The 14,779-nt window shown below is 43.8% G+C and overlaps 2 non-coding genes across 2 annotated transcripts; both read right to left on the bottom strand.

Moving 5' to 3' along the window:
• Positions 1-6,877: 6,877 nt before the first annotated feature.
• Positions 6,878-7,071, bottom strand: LOC132897675 (U2 spliceosomal RNA). The gene has a single exon (XR_009656360.1). It is a non-coding gene; the product is annotated as a U2 spliceosomal RNA (small nuclear RNA).
• Positions 7,072-7,265: 194 nt separating this feature from the next.
• LOC132895872 (U5 spliceosomal RNA) lies at positions 7,266-7,380 on the bottom strand. The gene has a single exon (XR_009655871.1). It is a non-coding gene; the product is annotated as a U5 spliceosomal RNA (small nuclear RNA).
• Between the last annotated feature and the right edge of the window lie 7,399 nt (positions 7,381-14,779).

The raw sequence follows: 14,779 nt of genomic DNA, 5'->3' as shown, positions 1-14,779 counted from the left end.
ATTCCTCAGCCGTCTCTCATCTCCGCGATAGAAACTTCTTTTGTGTTTGCTAAGTTCAAAATAATTTGCTGGGTCTGCACCAAAGTCAAATGCTTGCAACGTCTGGCTTTAATGTCAGCACGTCCTCATTCCAGTCACAAATTGCTTACAAGGCATTTTACCCCGACTGAAGTAAGTAGACTTTTCTTTGGAAGCACGTACACTGCCACTCATAGCCAGGCGATTTTACACTGGAAAGCACAGCTGTTTACTGAATTTACATAGGCCGCATAATGTTGCAGTGGTTAACAGTGTCAACTCATACCGAGCAGGGTCTGGGCTTGAGCCTATTGGCTGACCGGCAGCCTTTATGTCTGGAGCATGCATGCTCTCTTCGTGCCTGTGAGGATTTGCACCGGGTGCTCCGGGTTCCTGCCCCAGTCCAAAGACCTAGAGAAGGTCAAGCGAAAACTCTGAATAGCCCAGAGATGTGAATGTGTCTGGGTTACCCCTGAGATAGCTCATGGGTACAGAAAATGAACGACTGTATGTGTACATTTCAGGGCATTTGATTAATTACGTTTTATGTCTTGTGCTTAAGAAGAACATGTGGAAAAAAGTTAGAAAACCATGAAATCACTCTGATTTTTCCTGATTCGCTGACCAGGATCTTTGCTGCCCAAAGAGCTCTGATCTGTGAGTCATACACATGGGTAACATACTGTGACAACAATTGGTAGATGCGGTGGGCCTTATTTCACTCCCATAATGCCTATGTGCCTGTCTGCGTGATACAAAGCACTGACCAATGGCAAACTAGTGACAGAGCACTGAAAATCAGGCCTCCTGATGGACAATTTTCGAGGCCAGCCACCAAATTTCTAGTAAGACAGATAGATGTTTATTGCCTCTGCTGGGAATTTTGGGAAGAAAAGTGGCTAGAAAGAGCAGCGGACTGTGTCGGCGTCTGGGCTCTAGGCTCCAGTGTGCTTCCGGTGCGCCACTCTGCACACCCCACATGGGTCTCGAACCCACAATCACTGGGTCACGGAAAATGATGGCAGACTCGGCAGAAGATGGTTTTGATCCATCGACCTCCGGACCCGGCACGCTCCCGCTGCTGACCTCTCACTTTCTGTGTGTCTGGAGCCTGCAATAGAGATCTTGCAGTCACGTGACCGGAAAGTACACAGACGCCATCTTGTCGGGCAACACCACAGCTGAATACTGCTGCACTCGTGTACAGAATGGATCACTTTCAACCGACGGACTACACGGCTAATTTTTCTAATGCACAGATAATTAGATATATGTCTAAAATAAACGGTCTACAGATTAGTGACCCTTATGGCTTACCGGACGGAGTTTTCACGACCGTGTCAGTGGATGTTGAACTGCCGGAGGTGGAATACCCAGATGTGTACAATTACCTAATCAACTTTCCTTCGCTGTTCAGTGGTGAAGCACATGCTTATAAATCTCTGGAGAGTTATCTCTACAGAAATTCAGGATTTGTCAGCTCCCCTAAGATGTGGCATCTTGTAAAGAAGAAAAAACTATCGTCATTGGCCAGGTAAGTCAGTAGTATCTATCAGTAGTATCTAGCATAGCACTGACCAGCCGATTATGGTTGAATATTTTATATTATCAGTTAGATCAAGTATCAGTAGTCTATCACTATTACTGTATATATGGTAAACCTGCTTAATGAAATAAAAACGTATTTGTCCAGTTTAATTTCCTTAGTTTTTACCTTAATTAGCAATACTGATAAATCATAATTCTTAGAATTAAAGATGTGTGGGCATATATATTTATTTATAAGTCCTTATAAGGATTGATCCTTATATTTATAAGGATTTACTACTAAGACAGTGGTAAATTCTTATAAGTTCTTTACTGTTTTTTTTCGTACCACACCGCTAAAGACCCAATCCACCCCCGCCCCAACCCTATTTTCTCAGGCTCCCACTTCCCGGAATTTTTTTATTAGAGCAAGTCATAAACTTATGCTGCAAATAACCACATGGATATACTGAAATAAATACATGACGAACCTGAGATGAAATGGTCACTGCACAGGCGCCAGTGATCGCTCCTTCCAGTCGGTACCCATGCCTTGTTCTTGTTGTTTGGATCAGCCCGGCCGATAGCAGCAATCCATTTTGCGCACCTGTCAGGGTCCCGTGGCAGCCTATGAAACTTTCTTCCTGTTTTCTGACCTCTCCTGTTGTAGCATTTATATGCCATGCAAGTATCCGGCATTGTGGCACGGTAATTTTTGAATATTTCGGCAAAAAAAAAATGAAAGTCAGCGGAAATATGGCGCTTGACCGCCAAGATGGCGTTTGTCTACAATCTGGAGCGGATGTGACGTCACATGCAAGTGCTCCATAGCTGCCTTCTGGAAAATGCTGGAGTAAAAAGACCACCAGCTAGCAGAGGATGGTTTCGATCCATCAGCCTCTGGGTTATGGGCCCAGCACGCTACCGCTGCACCACTCTGCTGATCTCACATCCCAGATGGGACTCTAACCCACAGTGCCTGGCTTAGGAAGCCAGTGCCTTATCCATTAGGTCACTGGGGCTCTGCGGCAACAGGATGAAAAAGGGCAGCCACTCAAAAATAGCTAGGCTCGTTCCTCAGGTGTCTCTCATCTCCGCGACAGAAACTTCTTTTGTGTTTGCTCAATTTGAAATAATTTGCTGGGTCTGCACCAAAGTCAAACGCTTGCAACGTAATGACATTTCAGTATTATGGGTAGACCATAATATTGGTCTAATGGTAAAATAGCTCGTGCTATTTTACCGTTAGACCATTCACTATACACTATGTGTATAGTGAATGGTCTAACGGTAAAATAGCACGAGCGCTCGAGAAATTTTTGATACGTTGTAAGGTTATAATTTTACTTGACAACAGAATGTATCTGAATTCTGATTGGTTGTTGTTATATTATTGCCCTTCTGTTGTGTCCTTGAGCCCAGAGCGGAGGGGGGAGGGAGGGACAGGGTTCTGCTGAAGCGCACATAGTGTTCTGGTCAAGGGAAATTGTGTAAAATGTGTTTCTTCAATTCAGAACACGCTTAAAAATGTTTTCAAAAGACAGGCGGAGGAACCAAACATTTCTGATCAAGAAGGCGGAGGCTGTTTTGCTGATTCCATGAAAATGTTTGATTTGATTAAAAGGTGTCTGGGCCGCGAACAATGTCCACATCACCATCGGGTTGTTGTTGTTTACATGTGTCATGTTACAGGAACTTGGTCAGGTCTCTGCAGGTGTTAACTGAAGCGCTTCAAATTCAGGGTTAGCGGGCTGCTAAAGTTTGCAGGCACTTTACAAACAAGACTCGGTGCAATATTAGCCAACATTAGCACAATCTGATATTATTTAATAATGTCTTTGTGACCTTAATGAACTCCAGTTGTTGTCGGATTGTTATTTACATGCCACACAAACTGAGAAAACAGTCATATTCATCTGTTGTCGTTTTTACACACTGAATCCGAACTGTTGTTAACTGATTCATTTTACAAGCTAGTCTAACACTAGGGCGGCATGGTGGTGTAGTGGTTAGCACTGTCGCCTCACAGCAAGAAGGTCCAGGTTTGAGCCCTGGGGCCGGCGAGGGCCTTTCTGTGTGGAGTTTACATGTTCTCCACATGGGTGTGCTCCGGTTTCCCCCAAAGACATGCAGGTTAGGTTAACTGGTGACTCTAAATTGAGTGTGAATGGTTGTCTGTGTCTATGTGTCAGCCCTGTGATGACCTGGAGACTTGTCCAGGGTGTACCCTGCCTTTTGCCCGTTGTCAGCTGGGATAGGCTCCAGCTTGCCTGTGACCCTGTAGAAGGATAAAGCGGCTAGAGAATGAGATGAATCTAACGCTACATTCCTCAAGGACAATTTGCTCGCGAGCAGCTGCTCACTGCACTGCAACCGCACTTGCTAATTGACATGAGCTTGCTGTTTTCGTGACCACGCCCCCAGAGTGAATATTCATGAGCGAATTGGGCGTGGTGTTTCACCCAGTAGAAACCTACAGTAACCCTTTGTGTCTCATGCACGGGGCCGGATTTTTTTCTTCAATCAGAAATATTGGTAGGGACACGCCCATACCACCCACACCCAATTCTACACCTGTGTTGTTGAGCATGGAGAAAACCAGAAAATAGGGAAAAAGTTAGGGCAGGTAAAATAAAGATTTTTTCTTTCTTTTCTAAAATAAGGTAACTATTCCTAAATCTACTATAATACCACATGAGCATATAGAATAAAAGAACCAAATTCCTATTTTAACTCACTACTCTAAAAAACCCATTCATCAATTTCATTTAAAAAGGGTGTGTTAAATAAAGAAAAAAAAATTTTTTTTGAACAAAGGTACCATTCAGGCCCAGCGCCGTGGGGGGGGGAGGGGGCGTCACCCCCTCGTGGCTACAGCCCCGCCCCCTCAACGGAGACTCAGATCACTTAATTGTTTTCTTATGAAAATGTAATGTATTATAGACATACCGTAAAATACCAAATAATAGCCGAGTTCCAATTAACCGCCGAGTTCCCTTTAACGGCCGGGTGTACGCGTGTGTTGTGACAAATAAAGGCCGGTTCCGAATACTCGCCGGGGTCTAAAAAAAAAAAGCGTCCGAACGTTCTATCTAGAATCTTGAGGCCCAGCACTTTTCTGGTTTTCTGGTGTTTAAACGATTTTGCATTGCATAGTTTTCTACCGAAACAATATGAATGAATGAATGAATGAATGAATGAAATTATTTCTATAATACTGTTTACAACATTTTGTTACGTGATAATAAACATGCCATTTCAATGTTATAATCTTGGTCTACCATAATATTTCTTGAGGAATGCAACTCCGTAACTTTTGACAGATGTCTTAGCCACCCCTTTGGGTATACCCAACGAAAGCCAGCGTGTGTGGTGACATTGAGGACTGCGGGTTTCCAAGGTTGGACTGCTGCTTCTGTTAAACGACCTAAATTGCCGAATGCATGCGTCAAAGCACACACTGAGTTTTATTAAAGACCTTATACCATTTCACTTGCCCTTACCCATTCGGATCTGGAAGACGCTTTACAAAAAAGGTGAGAGCGTTCTAACATGCATTTCAGTCTGCTCGCGGCCAATCTAATCCAAGGGGCCTTTTCAACAAGTTATCTGTCGTGCAAGTTGGGCAGAAGCACGCGTCAGGCAGGCAACATGTAGGCCTACAAGTCAGTAACCTATTCAACTAACTTTCATCCGAACTTTAAGTTTTCTACGGGGTCGAGCCACCGTACCAACTCACTCGGGGAATAGGCTCATATCGGCCAAATAGGGAGACGTCTTGGAGAGAAACGTGATGCAAGATGACAGTATGTAGCCACTGCAGGTCACTTATTTTTCAGCATAAGAAAAACCCCTTTGGTTTGACACTTCGCACCCTAATTATGTTGCTTCAACGTCGCGCCCTCCATGCAATTTCAGATTGACAGACATCGCGAAGCGCAAAGGGTGGAGGCTGCATGGGTGAGGGTGATAGCAAGTGACCATAACTTTGCAGAGTAATTAAATCACAGTGCTGCGCACAGACAATGGTGTGGTTTCTTGATTATTTTGTAAAGCATGCGCTTAACTAGTCATTAACAGGAAAAGGTGTGTGATTTATCCTTTATCCACCCCGACTGTTCCATGCGAAGATGCATTCTGCGTCTTCAAAATTCCCCGAAGTCGGCACCATGCTATCTGTAATCTAACTCTAAACAAACTGTAAGTTATACTGGTTAAAAGTAGGCCTATCTGAGAATGATTTTTTTCCCCGTTTTGAGGTAGATTTTGGGGAAGGTGTTTGTGAAGAAGGAATTAATCGCCTGTTCCAAATAGCCGCCTAGTCTCTAATACGCGCCGGGTCTCTTACGTGATTGAGACAAATAATCGCCCGGGCTATTATTTGGTATTTTACGGTATTAATAATTTGCATTTTCAAATACGAAATATTAAGTGGTTGCGCATTGCACAAAAATACATTTCACATAAATCACCTGTTTTAGACATAGATATGTAATGCTGACACAGCCGCGCACACACAGACCAGTGATAAGGACAAGGGTCGTGCGGGCGGGGGTTTTACATGTACACTTACAAATGCACTGTCTCTGCAATATCCTGTAATATGCAGTCAAGTTTACGGGAGTAGTCTTTCCCCCACCGAATTAAACGAATTCAATCACAATATTGTGAATCCATTTTCTTTCTTTGTAGGCTAAGTTTATCTCCGTTTATGTTGGTGTATGTGTTCATATATGGTTCGCTTTGTGCGCAAATAGTGTAAGAATATGTGTCGTTGACATCACCCCCCATGCAGCGGGGGTGAAAATTCATCACTTCAGAGTGTTTAGTCCCCTACACGCCTAAACTGGGATCACGGATTAAGTGGTTAGCGTTGACTCGGTGCGAGTCAGGAAGGCTATTACTGGTGCAGCCGCGGGGTCTGTTGATTTTTTTAAATTATGATTTTGGCCGCCGAGCCAAGTACCTTAGACTTGCATTGACGTTTTGTTTTCATGCCGTGGAGCTATTTGTATGTATTTTAAATTTAAAGGACTTACCTGTAGGTTTGTGTGTGTTGTTTTATGTTTGGCATCTTTCCGGTTGTAACGTGTGTCTGTGAAAAAATCGGAGGGGAGGGTTAACAGGTGGGCACGGGGGCTGATAAAGCGCAACTGCCCTGGTAATATGCCACATGATTTTCCCGGACTAAAGCACCCTTCGGGGCCGTGGTTTTGTGGTTGGCGCAGTTAATTGTTTGAAACACGTTGTCAGACCGTCATACACACTATATGAAAAATATTTGCCCCCTTGCGATTTCTAATTGCCCCCTTAGTAAACTGTTCCTGGCGCCGGGCCTGGTACCATTCCTGGAGGCACTATAAAATCATGTTGATGGCTGTAGCCAAAAGAACAAGCCCCTATTCCAACCAACCATTCTAAAAAAAATTTGCTTGATATAACATCCTTATTTAGAGAACATATCAGATCTTAAACTGATAAGAACACCTACTACACTTGATCTTAACCAAAAGGCTGAGAAGTGATAATTTACTGCAGTCAATAGCTTTAAATATACCACTTCCAAATATTAAAATCCAGAAAGGTAAACACAGGTAGACTCCGCCACCAACAGCTGGATCATTTTGAAGAGAGACATCGGCTTGTGGGGTGTGTGAGAGAGGCGAGTGCTTCAATGCAAAAAGATCAATAGTTCTAACATTTGTTGACCAAAAATGTTCAGCTCCGTCTGAGCAAAGCCTGCAAAAATATGTTGAACTCATTAACATTTCTCTCCACAGAAATCTTTAGTAAAAGGCAAAAGATTTATGTGTCAATGAAGAGAAACCTGATCTACACTTAACACTGGATCAGGTTAGTGACACTGGATTGGAGGTGCAGAAAGCTGGTATAGGGTAAGGTGGCCTGGGCCAATCTCTTACACCTTTACAGCTTTGCTAGCGATTGCACACAGGCAGAGAAATGTCTGACCAACGAGCTTTTTTGAAAGAAAGAAAGAAAGAAAGAAAGATAAGCAAGCGGGGTGTGGGGGTGTTGAATTTTGAAAAAGAACAGTTGAGTGCTGTGTGATCTGTCCAATATCACGGGTGTATCCTATAAATTAAATATGAACACATCAGCTGGAGTTTGATTATTGACAGGAACGCTGTTGACCACAGCAGTAAGTGCTTTCCATACCACATTTTCCTGCCTTCCTGTGATGCTACTATTCAGGCTGCCAAATAGAAATAATTTATTCCATTGGATTTGTGATGTTAAAGCTTCTATTCTGAGGGCAGATAAGTTTCTCTTCTTGGCCATATTACGCTTCTCCATGTCGTAAAGTCAAGGAGCAAGGCCTCTAAACCGATAATATTTAGGACTGTGATATTTAAATGACAATGGTTTTCACCCACCACATTTATCAATGCCCAATCATTCTTACGCTGTGATTGGCAAGATACAAACATTTCATGAATCACACGTGAACCCTGTCATACGGTGATTTTTACACTTTGATCTGCGCTGGTTTCTACGTTAGATTGATAAATGAGGGCTGTTGTGTCGTCCTCGTTAGTATAGTGGACAATATCTCTGCCTATCACGCAGAAGACAGGGGTTTAATTCCCTGATGGGGACACTTTACAAATTTATTAACTTGTGCAGCAGGGGGATGGAGTGGTTCGCACTGTCGCCTCACAGCAAGAAGGTTCTGGGTTTGAGCCCAGCGGCTGGTGGGGGCCTTTCTGTGTGGAGTTTGTGTGTTCTCCATGTGTCAGTTCTGGTTAACCCCACAGTTCAAAGACATGTAGTTGGGTTAACATGGGGTGGCGTTGGGCTGAAGTGCCCTTGAGCGTATATATATATATATATATATATGAATGATTCACCACATTTCGTGTCAATTAAATCTTATTAATAGTAACAGATCTAGATAAATCCAGTGACTATAGACCAAACTTTAATATGGCTAAAGTCAATGTTAATGTCAATTATGACTATTATAAGTTGCCAATGGTAGACCCTCTGATGATGTTCTTCTAATAATATTCTATTTCTAAGTCTAAGTTAGTAAAAATCAGACAAAAAAAGTCAGACAAGTTCATTAGAATCTAACGTCTGGTCTGGTGATCTAACCTTGTCAGATATAGGGTCGTCCAAATTCCGCTCCATTCATATGCGTGCTTGATCTGCGCGCGCACGCCTCCGGCATTCACTCCAATCCCCCCGTTACGCCGATCAGTGTACTGACCGGGGAATTGGCATATACCACGGGGTACACACTTGAGTCCACCCATACAATGTCAGACACACGAAAAGCAGAAAGTCAACTATTAATTTTCATCAGCATAAATGTATCAAGTTATATATTTTTTAACTAATCATGTGTAGTAAGTGCGGGCGGGAGATTTTTATGTTGTCAGCGGGAGGTCGGGAGGATTTTCTAAATGTTCCCTAAAGCGGGAGATCTCCTGCCCACAGCGGGAGAGTTGGAGCCTCTGTATATAGATTAAGGCACTGCCTAAAAGCAGAGCTCCCATCTGTTTCTGGGTTGTAGAATTGTCTTATATCATAGCCAGCCTCTTTTGTTTTATTTCTTTACCATTATAGTTACTATACTGTTTCCTTATGTTGTACAAAACAGACATAGAAAGAGAATAGCTCTGGCCTGATGAGTAGAGTCAGGGCACTGATTTTATTTACAAATTCGATTTCACCATTGCTGAGATCTCATCTCATCTCATCTCATCTCATCTCATCATCTCTAGCTGCTTTATCCTGTTCTACAGGGTCGCAGGCAAGCTGGAGCCTATCCCAGCTGACTACGGGCGAAAGGCGGGGTACACCCTGGACAAGTTGCCAGGTCATCACAGGGTTGACACATAGACACAGACAACCATTCACACTCACATTCACACCTACGGTCAATTTAGAGTCACCAGTTAACCTAACCTGCATGTCTTTGGACTGTGGGGGAAACCGGAACACCCGGATGAAACCCACGCAGACACGGGGAGAACATGCAAACTCCACACAGAAAGGCCCTCGCCAGCCATGGGGAATGAACCCAGGACCTTCTTGCTGTGAGGCGACAGCGCTAACCACTACACCACCATGTGCAATGCTGAGATAAGAATACAAAAAAAACATCTTGGAAAAATAATATCATTTTGAAAACAAAATATAATACAACGAATACCCTGCCTGGTACGAAAACCCAGGATCAAGACCTAGTGGGATTAGGACCTCCTGGGAACGGACTCCTCGTCCAAATGCAGCGCATGTAGCTCTGGGGATTCAAGCTTTGACTTTGAAAAGACAATTAAGGTTTCGTTAAAAAAAGTGCAATTGAGGAAATATTTAAAACACTCAACATCATCATTATCAACATACTAATATTAAGAAATTGTATTATGAAAGACCATTAAAGAGTTTTCTAGGGTTTGTTCGTAAAAGATGAACATATTTTTCAGGTCCTTATTACACGGTTATCAAAATGAATAATGCACGTAATAGCAGCGCTCCTGCACCCAAAAGCGAGTGGAGCCCCATAGGCATAGAGTGTGGATACATAAAGAAACCCATCAAGTTGTTTTCCGATGGTTACGGTCCTGTGTGTGCCTGCCACCATACCAGTGTTAGTAATTACCAGTCATACACACCGCCGAGTAGCCCTTCCATCCATTATGTGTAGCCACTTATCCTGTTCTACAGGGTCACAGGCAAGCTGGAGCCTATCCCAGCTGACTATGGGTGAGAGGCGGGGTACACCCTGGACAAGTCACCAGGTCATTGCAGGGCTCACACATAGACACAAACAACCATTCACACCTATGGTCAATTTAGAGCCACCAATTAACCTTACCTGCATGCCTTTGGACTGTGGGGGAAACCAGAGCACCCGAAGGAAACCCAGGCAGACATGAGGAGAGCATGCAAACTCCACACAGAAAGGCCCGTGTCAGCCGCTGGGCTCAAAGCCAGGACCTTGTTGCTGTGAAGTGACAGTGCTAACCACTACACCATCGTGCCGCCCCCGCCTAGTAGCCAGTGTCAGTAATTACCAGTCATACACACTGCCTAGGCGGCACGGTGGTGTAGTGGTTAGCGCTGTCGCGTCACAGCAAGAAGATCCGGGTTTGAGCCCCGTGGCCGGCAAGGGCCTTTCTGTGCGGAGTTTGCATGTTCTCTCTGTTTCTGCCGGGTGCTCCGGTTTCCCCCACAGTCCAAAGACATGCAGGTTAGGTTAACTGGTGGCTCTAAATTGACCGTAGGTGTGAATGTGAGTGTGAATGGTTGTCTGTGTCTATGTGTCAGCCCTGTGATGACCTGGTGACTTGTCCAGGGTGTACCCCGCCTTTCGCCCGTAGTCAGCTGGGATAGGCTCCAGCTTGCCTGTGACCCTGTAGAACAGGATAAAGCAGCTAGAGATAATGAGATGACACACCGCCTAGTGGCCAGTGTCAGTAATTACCAGTCATACACACTGCCTAGTGGCCAGTGTTACCCTAGGGCCTAGGCTGACACTTGCACGACTTTTGGCCGCGATTTTGTCGTGGCAAGTCGTGCCATTTTGGGGCACGAACTGGGAGGCTCCCGCACTGTTCACGACTAGTTCACACATAGTTCACGACGAGTTCACGAATGCGTGCCCGTCCACATTCACGAACTGGCACGACGAGTTCACGCATAGTTTGCGCATAGTTTACGCACTTCCCGCATTGGCACGACGAGTTTGCGCAATTCGGATGGTGTCGTGCCGACTTGGGCACGCCTGTGTCATGCACAACCTCATCCTCATCAGATACCCACACGCAATTTCAGAAGTGGACTGCGAAGATCCGGACACACATGATCTGATCCCTGGTGGATGGAGGACTGACCGATACCTGCAGGGGCTGCTGCCTCTAACCGGCCATCATACCCAGAAGGATGCAAAGGATCAGCGAGACTACCTGTCACATTACTACATGTCCCCTGCTGGTGCTGTCCCTTGGCAAGAAAGAATGGTAGTAGCTTCATGAGCTGCATCCACAGTTGTTCCATTTTTGAAATAAAAGAAACGAAACTCCCCCCCCCCAAAAAAAGTCATGAAGGAATAGAAAATAAAAGACATTAAAGAAAAAAGCAAGAAAAAAAATTGCAAATGGCGAGAAGTGTCCGGGAAGCCCTATATATACCCCCGCACCGACGCGAGCACCACTGTCGCACAGTAGTCGTGAACTGCTCGTGAACTTGTCGTGAACTGCTCGTGCCATGCACAAACTGTTCGTGAAGTGCGTAAACTAGTCGTGAACTGCTTGTGCCATCAATGCGTGACCGTGTCAGTGGGAAGGCACGGCCACGCTGCGACGCGCACCAATTCGTGAACATGTCGTGAACTCGACGTGAGCTGTTCGTGAACTATTCGTGGCAGTTCGTGACAGTCGTGGCATGGCGCGCACTTCCACGCACTGGCACGCATCCTCCCAACGAGTTCACGACGAGATCACGAACAGTTTGTGCATAGTTCACGACTCGGTCGCGAAATTTTGTCGTGACCAAAATTTTGAACATTTCAAAATTCTTGTCCCGACATGGCACGCAGTCACGACGGGTTTATGCATACTTCACGCCAGTTTACGACTAGTTTGCGCACTGGCACGACTCGAGTCGTGCCAATGCGTGCCACAGAATCGTGCAAGTGTCAGCCTAGCCTTATAGTATAGTGTAGTCAGGCACATCAAGCAACATGTGAACTGGTGCCTTTTGCTATTTTGGATTTTTGAAAAAAGTATTTTTCAAATTTTTACATAAAAAATTGATTTTGACTTAGTTTCTCAGAGCAATGTTCATTTCTGGACCATATATCTAAAACTATTCATGATCCAGATTTGAAACTTGATATGCATGTTAACAAGGTGATGTTACATGTTCCTAACATTTTTTTTAACGTTTCACCCTTACCCCCAACTGCTCCTTGGGTGCTGTTGCATAGCTGGCCACTGCTGTGGGTATGTTTGTGTTCTCAATGCTCACTTGTGTGTGTTCACTGCTTCAGATGGGTTAAATGCCGAGGAGAAATTTCACTGTGTGCTTCAGTCTGTGCTTGAGTGTACGGGTAACAAATAAAGGCTTCTTCTTCTTCTTAAATCTACTCGGCTCAATAACACATGTTCAGTACTGACACAGATACTAGTAAACAATCCTGTTGTCATTGCAGTGTGATTCTTGCCGTCTACAAAGATCTTGTTTCTCCGTGAATAAAAACAAAAGCATGTCACATAAAATGATCAGTGATCAGGTTTATTTTACACCCAAATGCTTGACACTCGGCATCTTTAGGGTTGTTTACAACAATTTAGAAGCAATGTGTCCACGAGCTCCACTAGCCTCGCTAAATCATGTTTAGAGCGCTGTTTGGAGTGAAACCATCTGACTGCCATCTTACCACTCACATTGTGGAGCAGCATAGTCATTCAGACTACTGGAAGCTGCACAAAACTTTTTCTATATTTTTAGGCTCTGAATGAGATTCTCTCACAACATGATCAAAATGTGCGCTGTTCAATTAATACTGTATCTTCAGCTACTATTAACACATATCCATCTTCCATCAAATACTGCCTGGAAACACAATAAACTCTCTCAACAACCTCTCTCTTCTCCTTTCGGCATTTCATCCACGTGTGCTATAGCCAAAACAGCTGGAGCATCTGTATCTACTGTTGTACAAAAAGCAGCTCCTCCTTCTTCAAATACTGCATCAGGCACAAACACAAACAGCCTTTACACCCTCTCCTTCAGCTACAGCATCGGGGTTTTAGTAAAAAATAACAGTAATTGCAGTAACTGATTCCGCAGTGCCAAATACATTACTGTTTCTGAAATGTGATCAGGAAGTTTTACAGGGGCACAGCAGATATATATTGGGGCACGTGTTCCAGTAAAATGGGTCTGGCGATGCTGATGGACAACTCATAAATTCAAGCAACAAGCTAAATGCAAGCTTGACACTTACTGTGCAGTGAGCTCTTTGGGATGGCGCTTCTGACTTTTGTTTCCAGACCGTAGGAACTGCTCCGTGTACCAGACATCGCTCAAATCCTTCTATATGAATCTGCATGACAAATTTATCTTTTTCAAAATGTATGGAGCAGACACCAAACCATCCTGTTGGCTTGAAGTTACCTCTCTTCGTCAGTACAAATCAAATCCATTCGTTTCACAAGTGTCCTGCCGACTTTGGGCAACAATGGATCAAAATTCTGCTTTTTTAATCGGCTACACTTGAACAGCCTTGAAGGACACACCCCTGAGGAGGCATGCTTTGGTTTTAGTTTTGTTGCAGAATAAAAAAAAAAATTGTTAAAAACGTGTTACACTTTGCAAAGCAGACAAAGCCAGAAATGCCATGAACTTTCAAGTGTTTCGCATATGACGTCACTTCATTGAATGAACAGTAACTTACCAGGAACGCGTTCGTGTAATGGCGGATTCAAAGAGCCAAACTTTACCAACTAAACAGAACATGTTCCCGGTCTCATATTAAAATGCAATTTAGACAGTAAACTATTTAACATGTCTAGTTTTATAAGGTATAATTTATAAGGTATAATAAGAAATGTGAGAAATTTTAATTTTTAGCTCACCTGGACCAAAGGTCTGGTGGGCCAATGCCATGGGCTGCAGGTCAGTGTAAAGAGGTAGGGTTGGTTTCCTGCAGCAGAACTTGAAAACTGTGACAAATAATATCTTGAAAGTTGGTATATAGGGTAGGGGATATAGATGACTCTGTCTTCTTGTTTGTTTATTGTGGCTGAATTATATATATATTATATGTGTTCTTTATGTGTGTCTCTTGCAGGTCTGTTTAATATATTTTTGAGCCCAAATCTGATTGGATGTACTGTATCTATTTTACACTAAAATCTGGTAAAGGATGATCTAAGCACTTTCAGAGACTTGTGTAAAATAAAACCACAGCGGCCTCCACACAAGGAGGTTGGGTTTGATTACACACAGCTGCAAAGGAAACAGAAACAAAGAGACAGGGACAACCAACACTGCATGAAAATCCACAGCAGTGAAGAAACCACATTACCTGACTTAAATGTAAATTATTTAGAGTTATGCAGACATGTTATATCTACCTCCATTCATGCAGTATTTCAGTATCTACAGAGAATTAATGAAGTATCATGGCCCTGTAAAATGTCTTTAGGAGGCAGTTAGTCACACCACCATATTGGGGCAGGGTTTTTACATTACTCAG

The sequence above is a fragment of the Neoarius graeffei genome, chromosome 1, assembly GCF_027579695.1.
Source record: "Neoarius graeffei isolate fNeoGra1 chromosome 1, fNeoGra1.pri, whole genome shotgun sequence".
NCBI lineage: Eukaryota > Metazoa > Chordata > Actinopteri > Siluriformes > Ariidae > Neoarius > Neoarius graeffei.
The sequence above is the reverse complement of the archived record's forward strand: the minus strand, read 5'-3'. Positions and strand labels throughout refer to the sequence as shown.